At 41.6% G+C, this 11,775-nt stretch overlaps 1 non-coding gene across 1 annotated transcript; it reads left to right on the top strand.

Moving 5' to 3' along the window:
• Positions 1 to 9,927: 9,927 nt before the first annotated feature.
• TRNAV-UAC (transfer RNA valine (anticodon UAC)) lies at positions 9,928 to 10,000 on the top strand. The gene has a single exon. It is a non-coding gene; the product is annotated as a tRNA-Val (tRNA).
• Positions 10,001 to 11,775: the final 1,775 nt, after the last annotated feature.

The following is an 11,775-nucleotide window of genomic DNA, read 5'->3' as shown; positions in this document are numbered from 1 at the left end:
ATAGCTAAAACATAAATCTATGTTTCACTGGAGAGTATCACAGTCTCCACAGACACATACAAACCTAAACAAAGGTTTACACTACAAACATGCAGTGTTCAAAATAGCACTAAGCATAAACAGTATAAGATTTTTTTTCTCCTGTTTTCCTACGGCTTACTTATTTTGTAATTTACTGGCTTGCTATAAAAATACACTGAAATTTAGTCATTAGAAGTCATGTTCCACTCTGTGCTAATGAACAAACAGTATTTCTGAAAAACAGTCTTTAGCTGTATTCTACATTTTTTAATGGCTCTAAGGCTTCACTGTTGGTAATTGTTGTAATACTATTGGCTGCTCATTATATTCCTTTTGATAACAGTATAAACATTTTTCTTTGATAATTCTGCATATATCCCCACATTTCAGTTTGGCTGAATAATACATGATACTTCCCTGTATTTTCTGATTAAGTGATTCATGTTTTCTCCACATATAAGGGTCCATCCATTCATCAGATATATTAAGTAATAATGTTACATTTTGAAAGGTATGCCCTGTTTTGAACAAAGTACCAAGTTTTGTTCCTCTGCAGAGTAACTTCTGCAAATCTGGATTAGTAACTGCTTTGGTTCTTATCCTACTTCATTTTTTATCCCTTTTGTATTACTTTTTCAGGTTAAAAAAATGTACATAGAGCTTCAGAAGCACATTGGTTTTTTTCAAAATTACCAAAACTTGATTTTGTACTTGTTAAATTGGTTTAGAGCCTTTGAAACTTCTTTTAGCTTTTTGTTTATGACTTGACTGTAAGAATCCTGTATTTTTAATCCTGTTTTTTTTTGTGAGATTTAGAAAAGTTATTGTTTTGCTCACTTAGCTTATGACAAGAAACGAGGAAAGAAGATACATGAGAGAATATATATTTATACAAAGGGCTATATCTATATATAGAACCTTGTAAGCAGAATCAAGTCCTCTTTAGAAACAACTGTAATGCAGACTTCAAAGTACTGACTTGCGATATATAAATGTAGATTTATCACCCCTAGCTCAGGTGTGGCATAATGCAGGTTAGACTCCTGAGGTTCATGGTGGACTTAGATTGAAAGCAGACTCCATCTGCATCTGTGTTTGCCTAGGATGCAGCCAGAATAACCTTATGTCAGCCTACAAAATGTGCTAGATATGTTATCATCTGCACACTGTAAGAGGATGTGTTTTCAATCCCCTAAGGAGTATTGAAAATTTGCTAAGGCAAATTTTTCTGTCATATATGGTGTGTCTTCTGTAGAGCCTTGTAAAAAACTGATATAAATACTTCTATGGAATAAATTTATATTAGTAGTGTAAGATAGGGCCTTGGGTCTGGACATATTTTCTTCTTTTTCATTTGCAATGATTTCAGCAGCTCCAATATCAAGAATTAGTTAAGGATCCAGCGGCACAAAATGAACAAGTGTTTGCCTCTATTCTTTGCATCTGGCTGAGTCAGATGGAGGTGAAAATAGAGATCATTTCAGCTCAATTAGCTGCAAATGGAAAATTGATCAATGGATGCTGAAATTCAATAAATCATAGTCACTGTAGTTATTTAGTCTCTATGGCTATGAAGTTATAAAACAATGCGTTACTAATACCTGCATATTACGTATGTGAGAAGCTTTCTGGCTCCAGACACTAATTGAAATGTTGCTTTACTCTTTGGAAAGAAGTTGGTGATATTTTCCCTGCCTCTATTTCTGAATTTGAGATATTTGGCAGGCTTAGAATGTGTAATTTCTGGACCATACACCTTCTCAAAATGGAGGGACGTCAGACTACCTATGCAGTAGTAAATTATTTTGAGTGGGCTCTAGGCGGTTTGAGAAAAGGGCCTGAGAAACTAATTATGGTATATTACCTTTAAAAAAGATATTGAGAAACAGAAAAGCATTTCTACCCTAAACATCCTTCAAATCTATGGCAAAAAGGTAGAGGTGTAGTATATAATGTCTGACAGAAGTCTGCATATAGTCCTCCTTAGCTGGACGAAAATTACTCTGTTCACTTCTGAGATTTTCCTTATGAAAAGGTCTGTGAAACTCTACCCTTTCATAGCTGAACAACTGGAAATATGTCTTAATGTACATTAAAATACTTTAATCATATTTGATCTTTCCCCCCTATTTTAAAGGATTTTTCTTAGTTTATAAGGCCTATTTGCAAAAGTGTGTTTCACTGAAATGAATTGTGCATTGTTCTCTCTAAAGTTAAAAAAGACTATCCAGCAGAGCATTAGGTGAAAAAATGAAAATAGACTTGTGTGGTGAGTTAAATAAGAAGCATGGAACTCTTTTAAATCATAAGGGTCAAGTCATAAAAAAGAAAACAGTGTAAATATCTTGTAGTCTTTTTTTAAAAAAGCAAATTCTTAAGTCACTCAAATATATCTGTTGGAATTCATTATTTTATTCAGGTGAAATCCAAGTGTTCAAGTGAAATCAATATAGGCAGCACATTATCGAAGGAATCATAGAATCATAGAATCATTTAGGCTGGAAAGACCTTTAAGATCACTTATATAAAAAAATATATATAATTATTGATCTAGTGATCTGAAGGTCACAATCGAGGGATCAAAAACTGGATAGACGTTAGTTTCTAATATTATCCCTTTCCAGCAAAGAGTCTGGAAAGGGACATGAATGAAATACGTGGGCCTGATGTGGGTTTCAGTGTAACTTCTAGCATTATTGTGTCATGGGATCCTTAGATTTGAAATTTAATCCCAGAATGTGAGATGTTAGGAATTACAACAACCTGTTGATCTAATCTGCAAGAGGAGGTACTTCTGGGGAGTGTGGATTCCCTTCAAGCAGACTGACTATGTCTGTGTGAATACTTCTACTACCTTAAAATGCCTTTAAGCCAGTAAACACCTGCTACGTTCACAGTGTAAACATACCAGATAAATCTATTTTTTAATTAGATTGGTGTGTACATTTTTATTTTTGGCCTTTACTTATTATGACCCTGGGTATAGTAATTGTATTTCAAATTATAAGCCTGTCCTATGTCTTTAACTTATTAGGACCTTTGAAGCCGAATATAGGTAACAAACCCCTGCAACAAGTATTTTCAGGGAGAATTTGCCAGAATTCCTGGCAAACCTGCTCCCAGTATGGAAGCTATAAAATTGTGGTGAATTAGGAGAAATCCATTAGTTTAATCAAAATGTGCTAGTTTTGAAGAAGCAGCATTTGTTTTAAAGAAGTGCTTAGATATTAAAATACCATCAAAATTTTTATTAGGATCAAGGAAGAAATGCAGATGACTAAACTAGTCAAAACTGATATAATTTGGAGTGCCTCAATGGGAGATTTTCATATTAGACAAAGAATTTTTAATATGTGACCTTTTTAAAAAAGAAATAGGAAGATTTCTGACTAAAAAGTATATTAAATATTTTTTTATTTGAGTTTGCTACATAAAGAGAAAGTATTGCCTCTGGATTGAAAATTAATATCACTGAATGGTAAAAGTATTTACACATATAATTATGTCTTAGTTATCCTGCAGGCTGGTCAACCTATATTCTTATTTCACTCTGTGTAGAAGGGTAGATATTACCATTTATTCTTTAAATTTTGGTCTGTTCATGTAACTGTATTGAACAGCCTTTGTGATCAGAGAATGTGCAGAAAGCTGCAATTTTATTTTCTGAAAAGCAAACCAATTTCAGAGGTTCTATACAATATTGCACTGAAAATATTTTGTCCTTTCTCATGTAATTTATAAATTTTGCTTCCTATAGGAAGCAAGATTTACACAACCTTTGTAATCTGAAAACTTTTGGACTCAGGTTTCAAAGAATATTTGTAAGAGATATCTTCAAAATCTGTAGTTTCAGGCAAGATTTAATGTTTTCCACTTACCCTCTGGCCAAAGTCAGATCAGAAGGATGCTGAGTTGTGTTTCTAAAACAAAGGTCCTTGATTTCTGAGTGTAATTTTTCTCTTCTTGCTGAGCTTGTTGAATTTGAGAATGTGTTACAGCCAGAACATTAAATTGAAACAAACATTAAGACAGATTTTCTTGTCTTTGCATGGAGTATGGCACTTAGGTTAATTAGAAAGATTAACTGCTGAGGGTTTTATACTGCATTTGTCATCTTTTTCCACTCCATTCCTTTCTTGTTAGGTGGAAAAGCATAATATGTGCCAGCAAAATGTTAAAGTCATAGAAAGATCAGAGTACTGCAGTTAAAAAGTTCTATTTCCTTGTAATTTCAAATAGGGGATTCATCAATGTTGTCATTTTATATTGACCACCTTTTTCTTTAATCTCTCTATTCATAGTTGCTACAAAGACTTGTCTGTTTCCTGGTTTTGACTGTTTTTTTGACAAGCAAGGTTTCAATTGTTTCTGTTCCCTAGATTTCGTTCCCACCTTCTATTTTAAGATGAAAGAAAAAAAAAGATTAAAGAAAACTGTTTTCCTGTGTGAAATGCAGATTGAAAATGCACAACCTTATTGAGAGCTGTTCTCCATAATTACAGGTTTTGGAGAAGTCTACAAACAACAGAAATGTAAGGGATTACTTTGTGACATGTGAAAATATAAATAGAAATATAAATATAAAGGAGATTTCTAAAAGCTCTGGCCTACTTTTATCTTTTGTTACCCAGAAATTTAATTCTTCTCACCTGTGAAACACTTTCCACCTTAGTCTTTAAAATAGACTAGGCCTTACGCTTTTGAATAAACCTTAAAACAATTTTTTTTGCAGATAACTGCTATAGATCTTGCCTTCTTCCCTGCGGTTCTTTAGAACTATTCTAACTACATATTTTTTCCTAAAATGAAGCAAAAGAAAGTTCTGTTGTATTCACTTTCTGGGCCACATTTCTGGCTGCAGCTTTGGGGAGCTGTTGAACCACCTAGTTCTCGGGCTTACAGCTACAGCATCCCTATCATCATCAGAGAGAGGTTAACCTACAGTTCTTTCCACTGTGGAGAGTACCGTCCCCAAAGGTGCACATCTTTACTTAAAAAGTAAGACTGAATAAAACATTTCCTGGTGAAGTTCACAAATAGCATAGGTTAGACACAATTCATGTAGGACATTTGCAGTCAGCCACTTAGCTTTAAAGCATATGAGGGTTTAGAATGATACAGTTATAGAATCATAGAATTGTTAAGGTTGGAAAAGACCCTTAAGATCATAGAGTCCAACCGCTAACCTATCACTGCCAAGTCCACCAATAAACCATATCCTCAAACACCCCATCTACCCTTCTTTTGAATACCTCTAGGGATGGAGATTCCACCACCTCCCTGGGCAGCCTGTTCCAGTGCTTGACAACCCTTTCAGTGAAGAATTTTTTTCTAATGTTCAACCTACACTACCCCTGGTGCAGCTTGAGGCCATTTCCTCTCGTCCTATTGCTTGTAACTAGGGAGAAGATACCAACTACCGCCTCAGTACGTCCTCCTTTGAGGTAGTTGTTGAGAGCAATAAGGTCTCCCCTCAGCCTCCTCTTCTCCAGGCTAACCAACCCCAGTTCCCTCAGCCCCCCCTCATAAGACTTGTTCTCTGGACCCTTCACCAACTTCATTGCCCTTCTCTGGACACGCTCCAGCAACTCAATGTCCTTCTTGTAGTGAGGGGTCCAAAACTGAACACAATATTCAAGGTTCGGCCTTACCACTGTCGACTACAGGGGCACAATCACCTCCCTGTTCCTGCTGGCCACACTATTCCTGATACAAGCCAGGATGTAATTGGCCTTCTTCGCCGCCTGGGCACACTGCTGGCTCATGTTCAGGTGGCTGTCAACCAGCACTCCCAGGTCCTTTTCCACCAGGCAGCTCTCCAGCCACTCCTCCCCAAGCCTGTAGTGTTGCATGGGGTTGTTGTGACCCAAGTGCAGGACCTGGCACTTGGCTTTGTTGAATCTCATACCGTTGGCTCTGGCCCAACAATCCAGCCTGTCCAGGTCCCTCTGTAGGGCCTTCCTGCCCTCCAGCAGATCGACACTCCCACCCAGCTTGGTGTCATCTGCAAACTTACTGAGGGTGCACTCAATCCCCTCATGCAGATCATCGATAAAGATATTACACAGGACCGGCCCCAACACTGATTCCTGGTGTGCTGGTTTTGGCTGAGAAGGGGTTAATTCTCCTCACTGTGGGGGGGTCAGCTACCTTTCCAGCTTCCTGCGCTCTGCTGCATCAGCGGGAGGCAGAGAAGGGCGGGGCCATGGTGGGGGGGGCTGACCCCGACTGGCCAATGGCAGGTTCATTCCATACCATGTGACACCATGACCAGTATATTAAGGGGGGGCAGTTGGCGGCTCGGGAGTGGCGTGGCGTCGGGTCGGCGGGGGGTGAGAGGCTGTGTTGCATGAGGTTTGTTTCAGCGGTTCATTCCCCTCCCTCCTCCCTTCCCCCCCTCCCCAGGTTTTGCACCTCTTGTTTTTCTCCTTTCCATTGCATTTTTTGTTGATGTTGGTTTTTAAAATTTTAATTATTAAACTGTTCTTATCCCAACCCATGAGCGTTACCCTTCTTATTCTCTCCCCCATCTACTGGTGGGGGAGTGAGCGGACAACTGTGTGTGGCTGAGCTGCCGGCTAAACCATGAGACCCGGGGAACACCATTCATGACCGGCTGCCAACTGGATTTGACTCCATTCACTACTACTCTCTGGGCTTGGCCGTCCAGCCAGTTTTTAACTCAGCATAGAGTGCACTTGTCCAAGCCGTGAGCAGCCAGCTTCTCCAGGAGAATGCTGTGGGTGACAGTGTCAAAGGCTTTACTAAAGTCCAAGTAGACAATGTCCACAGCCTTCCCTTCATCCACTAAGCGGGCCCCCTTATCATAGAAGGAGACCAGGCTAGTGAGGCAGGACCTCCCTTTCATAAACCCATGCTGGCTGAGCCCAATCCCCTGGCTGTCCCACATGTGCCACGTAATGGCATTCAAGATGATCTGCTCCATAACCTTTCCCGGCACCAAGGTCAGGCTGACAGGCCTGTAGTTCCCTGGATCTTCCTTCCAAACCTTCTTGTAGAGGGGTGTCACATTCGCTAGCTTCCAGTCATCTGGGACCTCCCCAGTTGACCAGGAGTGCTGATAAATGATGGAGAATGGCTTGGCGAGCTCCTCTGCCAGCTCCCTCAGTATCCTCGGGTGGATCCCATCTGGTGCCATAGACTTGTGAACATCCAGGTGAAGTTGCAGGTCGGTGACTGCCACCTCTTCAACAACTGGGACTTCATTCTGCATGCTATCTCCATCTCCCAGCACAGGGGCCTGACAACCCCAAGGATGACTAGTCTGACTATTAAAGCCTGAGGCAAAGAAAGCATTAAGTACCTCAGCCTTCTCCTCATCTTTCATGGCAAGGTTACCTTCCGCATCCAACAAAGGAGGGAGGTTCTCCCTGTCCCTCCTTTTGCCACTGATGTATTTATAAAAACATTTTTTGTTATCTTCAACGGTGGCAGCCAGTTTAAGTTCCAGCTGGGCCTTCACCTTCCTAATCTTTTCCTTGCATAACCTCACAACACCCTTGTAGTTCTCCTGAGTCACCTGCCCCTTCTTCCAAAGGTGGTAAGCTCTCCTTTTTTTCTTGAGTTCCAGCCAAAGCTCCCTAGTCAGCCAAGCTGGTCTTCTCCCCCACCTGCTCAACTTACAGGACATGGGGACGGCCTGCTGCTGCGCCTTTGAGCCTTCCTTCTTTAATAACATCCAGCCTTCCTGGACTCCTTTGCCCTTCAGGACTGCCTCCCAAGGGACTCTGTTAAACAGACGCCTTAACAATCCAAAGTCTGCCCTTCTGAAGTTCAGGGTAGTGGTTTTGCTGACCCTCTTCCTTACTTCTCCAAGAATCGAGAACTCTATCATGTCATGGTCGCTGAGCCCAAGACAGCCTCCAACCACCACATCACCCACCAGGTATTCTCTGTTCGTAAACAGCAGGTCCAGCAGGGCACCTCCCCTGGTTGGCTCCCTTACCAACTGCGTCAGGAAGTTATCTCCCACACATGCCCGGAACCTCTGAGACTGCTTTCTGTCTGCTGTGTTGTATTTCCAGCAGGTATCTAGTAAGTTGAAGTCTCCCACGAGGACAAGGGCTAGAGATTGTGAGACTTCAGCCAACTGCTTGTAGAGTGCTTCATCTGTCTCCTCACCCTGGTTGGGTGGTCTATAACAGACTCCCACCAGGATGTCTCCCTTATTGGCCTTCCCCCTGACCCTTACCCATAAGCACTCAACCTTATCATTACCGTTGTTGAGTTCTAGACAGTCAAAACACCCTCTAACATACAAGGCTACTATCCACCTCTCCTTCCTTGCCTGTCCCTTCTAAAGAGCTTGTAGCCATCCATTGCAGTGCTCCAGTTGTGCGAGTCATCCCACCATGTTTCCGCGATGATGACCACATCATAGTTTCCCTGATGCGCAATGGCTTCCAGCTCATCCTGTTTATTGCCCATGCTGCGTGCATTGGTGTAAATGCACTTCAGCTGATCTATTGATCTCTTCTCCAACACAGGTGTGCCACCCCTAGGCTCATTCCTAGCAAGCCTGGTTTTATCCCCTTCCCCCTTCGCATCTAGTTTAAAGCCCTCTCAACGAGGCCTGCTAACTCCTGAGCCAGAATCCTTTTCCCCTTTTGTGACAGGTGAACCCCATCTGTCCCCAGCAGGCCTGTGACCATGTAAGCTGAACCATGATCAACAAAACCAAAATTCCGCCACTGCCACCAGCCTCTGAGCCACGTGTTAATGAGATGGGACTTCCTGTTCCTTTCCATATGTCTCCCGGCTACCGATGGGATGGAGGAAAACACTACCTGCACTCCTGATCCTTCAGGCAATAGCCCCAGTTCTCTAAAGTCCCTTTTGATTGTCTTTGCAACTCTCCCAGATACCTTACCACTGCTGACCTGAATCAGATCCTTTTACTAGCCCAGGGAGCTTCCTGGTAATGTCTGTTACCCTTGCCCCAGGGAGGCAGCAGACTTCCCTATGGGATGGGTCCGGCCGGCATATCGGGCCCTCTGTTCCCCTCAGAAGGGAGTCCCCTACAACAATTACCCTTCTTTTTTTCTTACCAGTGGCTGTTGTAATGCGTGGGGCTGACTGGTTCCCTCTAGTCAACCCGTTGGGTGGATCGCTGTCTGTATCTTCGTCCTCCTGGCCCTGGGGTTCCAGAGCCCCATACCTATTGCGTAAGGGCACCTGGGGGGGCGAAGTCAGCCTGGAGAGGATTTTCCTACTGTGCTGAGCAGGGATCTGAATCCATCCTCCTCCATCTCTTGGGTCCCCTCCCTCTGCCTGGCGGCACAAGGGCAGGGGCACCGCTCCTTCTCTTGATGCTTCCATCTGGTGTGCTTGTCTCAGGGACAGTAGGGAGTGGCTCCGCCAGTCTATCTCCCTCTCGCATTCCCTGATACTCCTCAGTCTTGCGATGACTTCTTTCAGCTCTGCCACCATGGTGAGCAGATCCTTCACTTGCTCACACCTCATGCAGATCCTGTCTCGGGAGCCCTCTGTGACTGGAGCAAGGCTCTGGCACTCCCTGCAGACAGAGACCTGGGTGGCTGCATGTTTTAGTGGGAGTTCTGCCTGCGTTGCCACATCCCTTTGAGTGTGGAAGCAGTCCATTCAGTGGTGGCTGATATCAATGTCAGAGAGTAGCCCTGAGCATGTTTAATTCAGTAATGTAGGCATAGCATATAGCTCTCACTTTCTGGCTGACCTTTCTCACTATGCTACTGTCAGGTTCTCTTCTGTATTCAGAAATATTACCCAGATTAATACAAGGAGTGCATTGGGAATAAGAGGTATTTGGAAAATGCCCTTAGCAATGTACTTTAACTTTTGGTGAGTGCAGAATTGGTCAGTCAGTTGGACTAGAGAGTCATTGTAGGTCCCTTCCAACTTTGTGGTGGTTCCATAGTGTAGTGGTTATCACATCTGCTTTACACGCAGAAGGTCCTGGGTTCAAGCCCCAGTGGAACCAGCTCCAGATGCCTTATTGGACATGGAGTTGCTGGAGTGTGGCAACAAAGCTGGTGAAGGGTCTGGAAAACAAGTTTTATGAGGAGCAGCTGAGGGACATGGGGTTGTTTAGTTTGGAGAAGGGGAGACCTTATCACTCTCTGCAACTACCTGAAAGGAGGTTGTAACGAGGTGGATGTTGGTGTCTTCTCCCAAGTCACTAGCAATAGAATGAGAGGAAATGGCATCAAGCTGCATCAGGGGAGGTTTAGCCTGGATATTAGGAAAAAATTATTTACTGAAAGAGTGGTCAGGCATTGGAAGAAGCACCATCCCTGGAGGTGTTCAAAACATGTGTAGACCTGGCCCTTCAGGGCATGGTTTAGGAAACATGGTATTGTTGGGATAATGGTTGAACTTGATGATCTTAGAGGTCTTTTCCAACCTTAATGTTTCTATGAAATTATTGTACTGTATTGTATTCTAATTCTAAATTTATTTCTATTCTATTCAGATAGTGTTCAGACTTATCCTTTTTGGTGTTTCTAGTCAATTACTGTCACTATTTAACTATTTACCAATCTGGCTCCTATGAATCCCAGGAGGGCCATAAATCTTGTATTTTATATCAAAAAACACTTGTGGCATGGGACATGTCAATTACAGTGTAGGATTTAGGCACGTAATTTCTTATGAGTGTATTGTTAAGCACTCACGAACTTTTTAATTGTCTGTCAGAGTCCTTTGAAATAAATGACTCAGAGCTTTTATATTAGAATTTGGCCACAAGAGCAGCTCATGCTGAGTTCATAGAAGCAGTATTTATGGCCCATGTCAATAGATATGTTTTTATTTTTCTACTCAGAATGATCCTCATTCTTCTTAACTAATACTCAATATGAGGTACATAATCAATGAGTGGTCACATGATTATAATCTTGAGACGATCTATATGTTAGGTGTAAGATAGCACGGCAACATGTCAAAAACTAGGTACATTCACTTACTGTACAGTGAATCTGAACATCCTAATCCATTGCAGAAATCCAACACTACCTTCCAATATCCTGCCTGGGTTCTTTCCAGTTTCCCTTTTTCTATATTTTTTATTTTTAAAAAATTTTGTCCCTGTCTGAGCACATGCATAGAAAACCACCCAGTTTAGTTGTCTTGACATGTATTTGAAGCACTTACGGGCTGTATTTTTTGTAGTCTTTTCTGGTACTTAGTGCTAGAAAACCTTGCTTTTTTTTTTAAATGGCAGCACATTCATGCTCTTATAAAGGATACAATACAGGAAAACATTTCAATAATACTTTGAAGAGTATTTAGTCATATGATCAGATAAAAACTAACACTGCAGAGAAGAAAACATCCCCAGAGGCTTTAACATTTAAAAAAAAAAAGGGTATATCTGTACAGTAACTCACATTTCTTAGCTGTCTTCCTTCATATTTAGACAATCTAAGTATGATACTCTGTGTGGAAGTAAAGTCAAATATTATGTCCTCCAAAGAGGGTTGTGGTTTCAGAGCTGTTTTACAGATAACAGAGATGAAATAGCATTACTGATAGTCAGAAAATACTCAGTCCTTGTGTTCCTACTTAACTTCAGAAGGGCAACATAGAAGAAAAAGAGTTAGAAGGTCAGGCCAAAAGGCGTCTTCCTAGGACTGACCTACTTTTAAGGAATGGATGGTAATACAGTTGGAGTTTTAGATATTCTAGTCCCTCTATATCATAATTTTAACAGTGGGGGAGTTACTGCTTGCTTTAATGACTGGACTATAGAATTTA

Source organism: Phalacrocorax carbo, chromosome 1 (assembly GCF_963921805.1).
Source record: "Phalacrocorax carbo chromosome 1, bPhaCar2.1, whole genome shotgun sequence".
Classification (NCBI taxonomy): Eukaryota; Metazoa; Chordata; class Aves; order Suliformes; family Phalacrocoracidae; genus Phalacrocorax; species Phalacrocorax carbo.
This window is presented reverse-complemented; position numbering and strand designations above follow the sequence as displayed.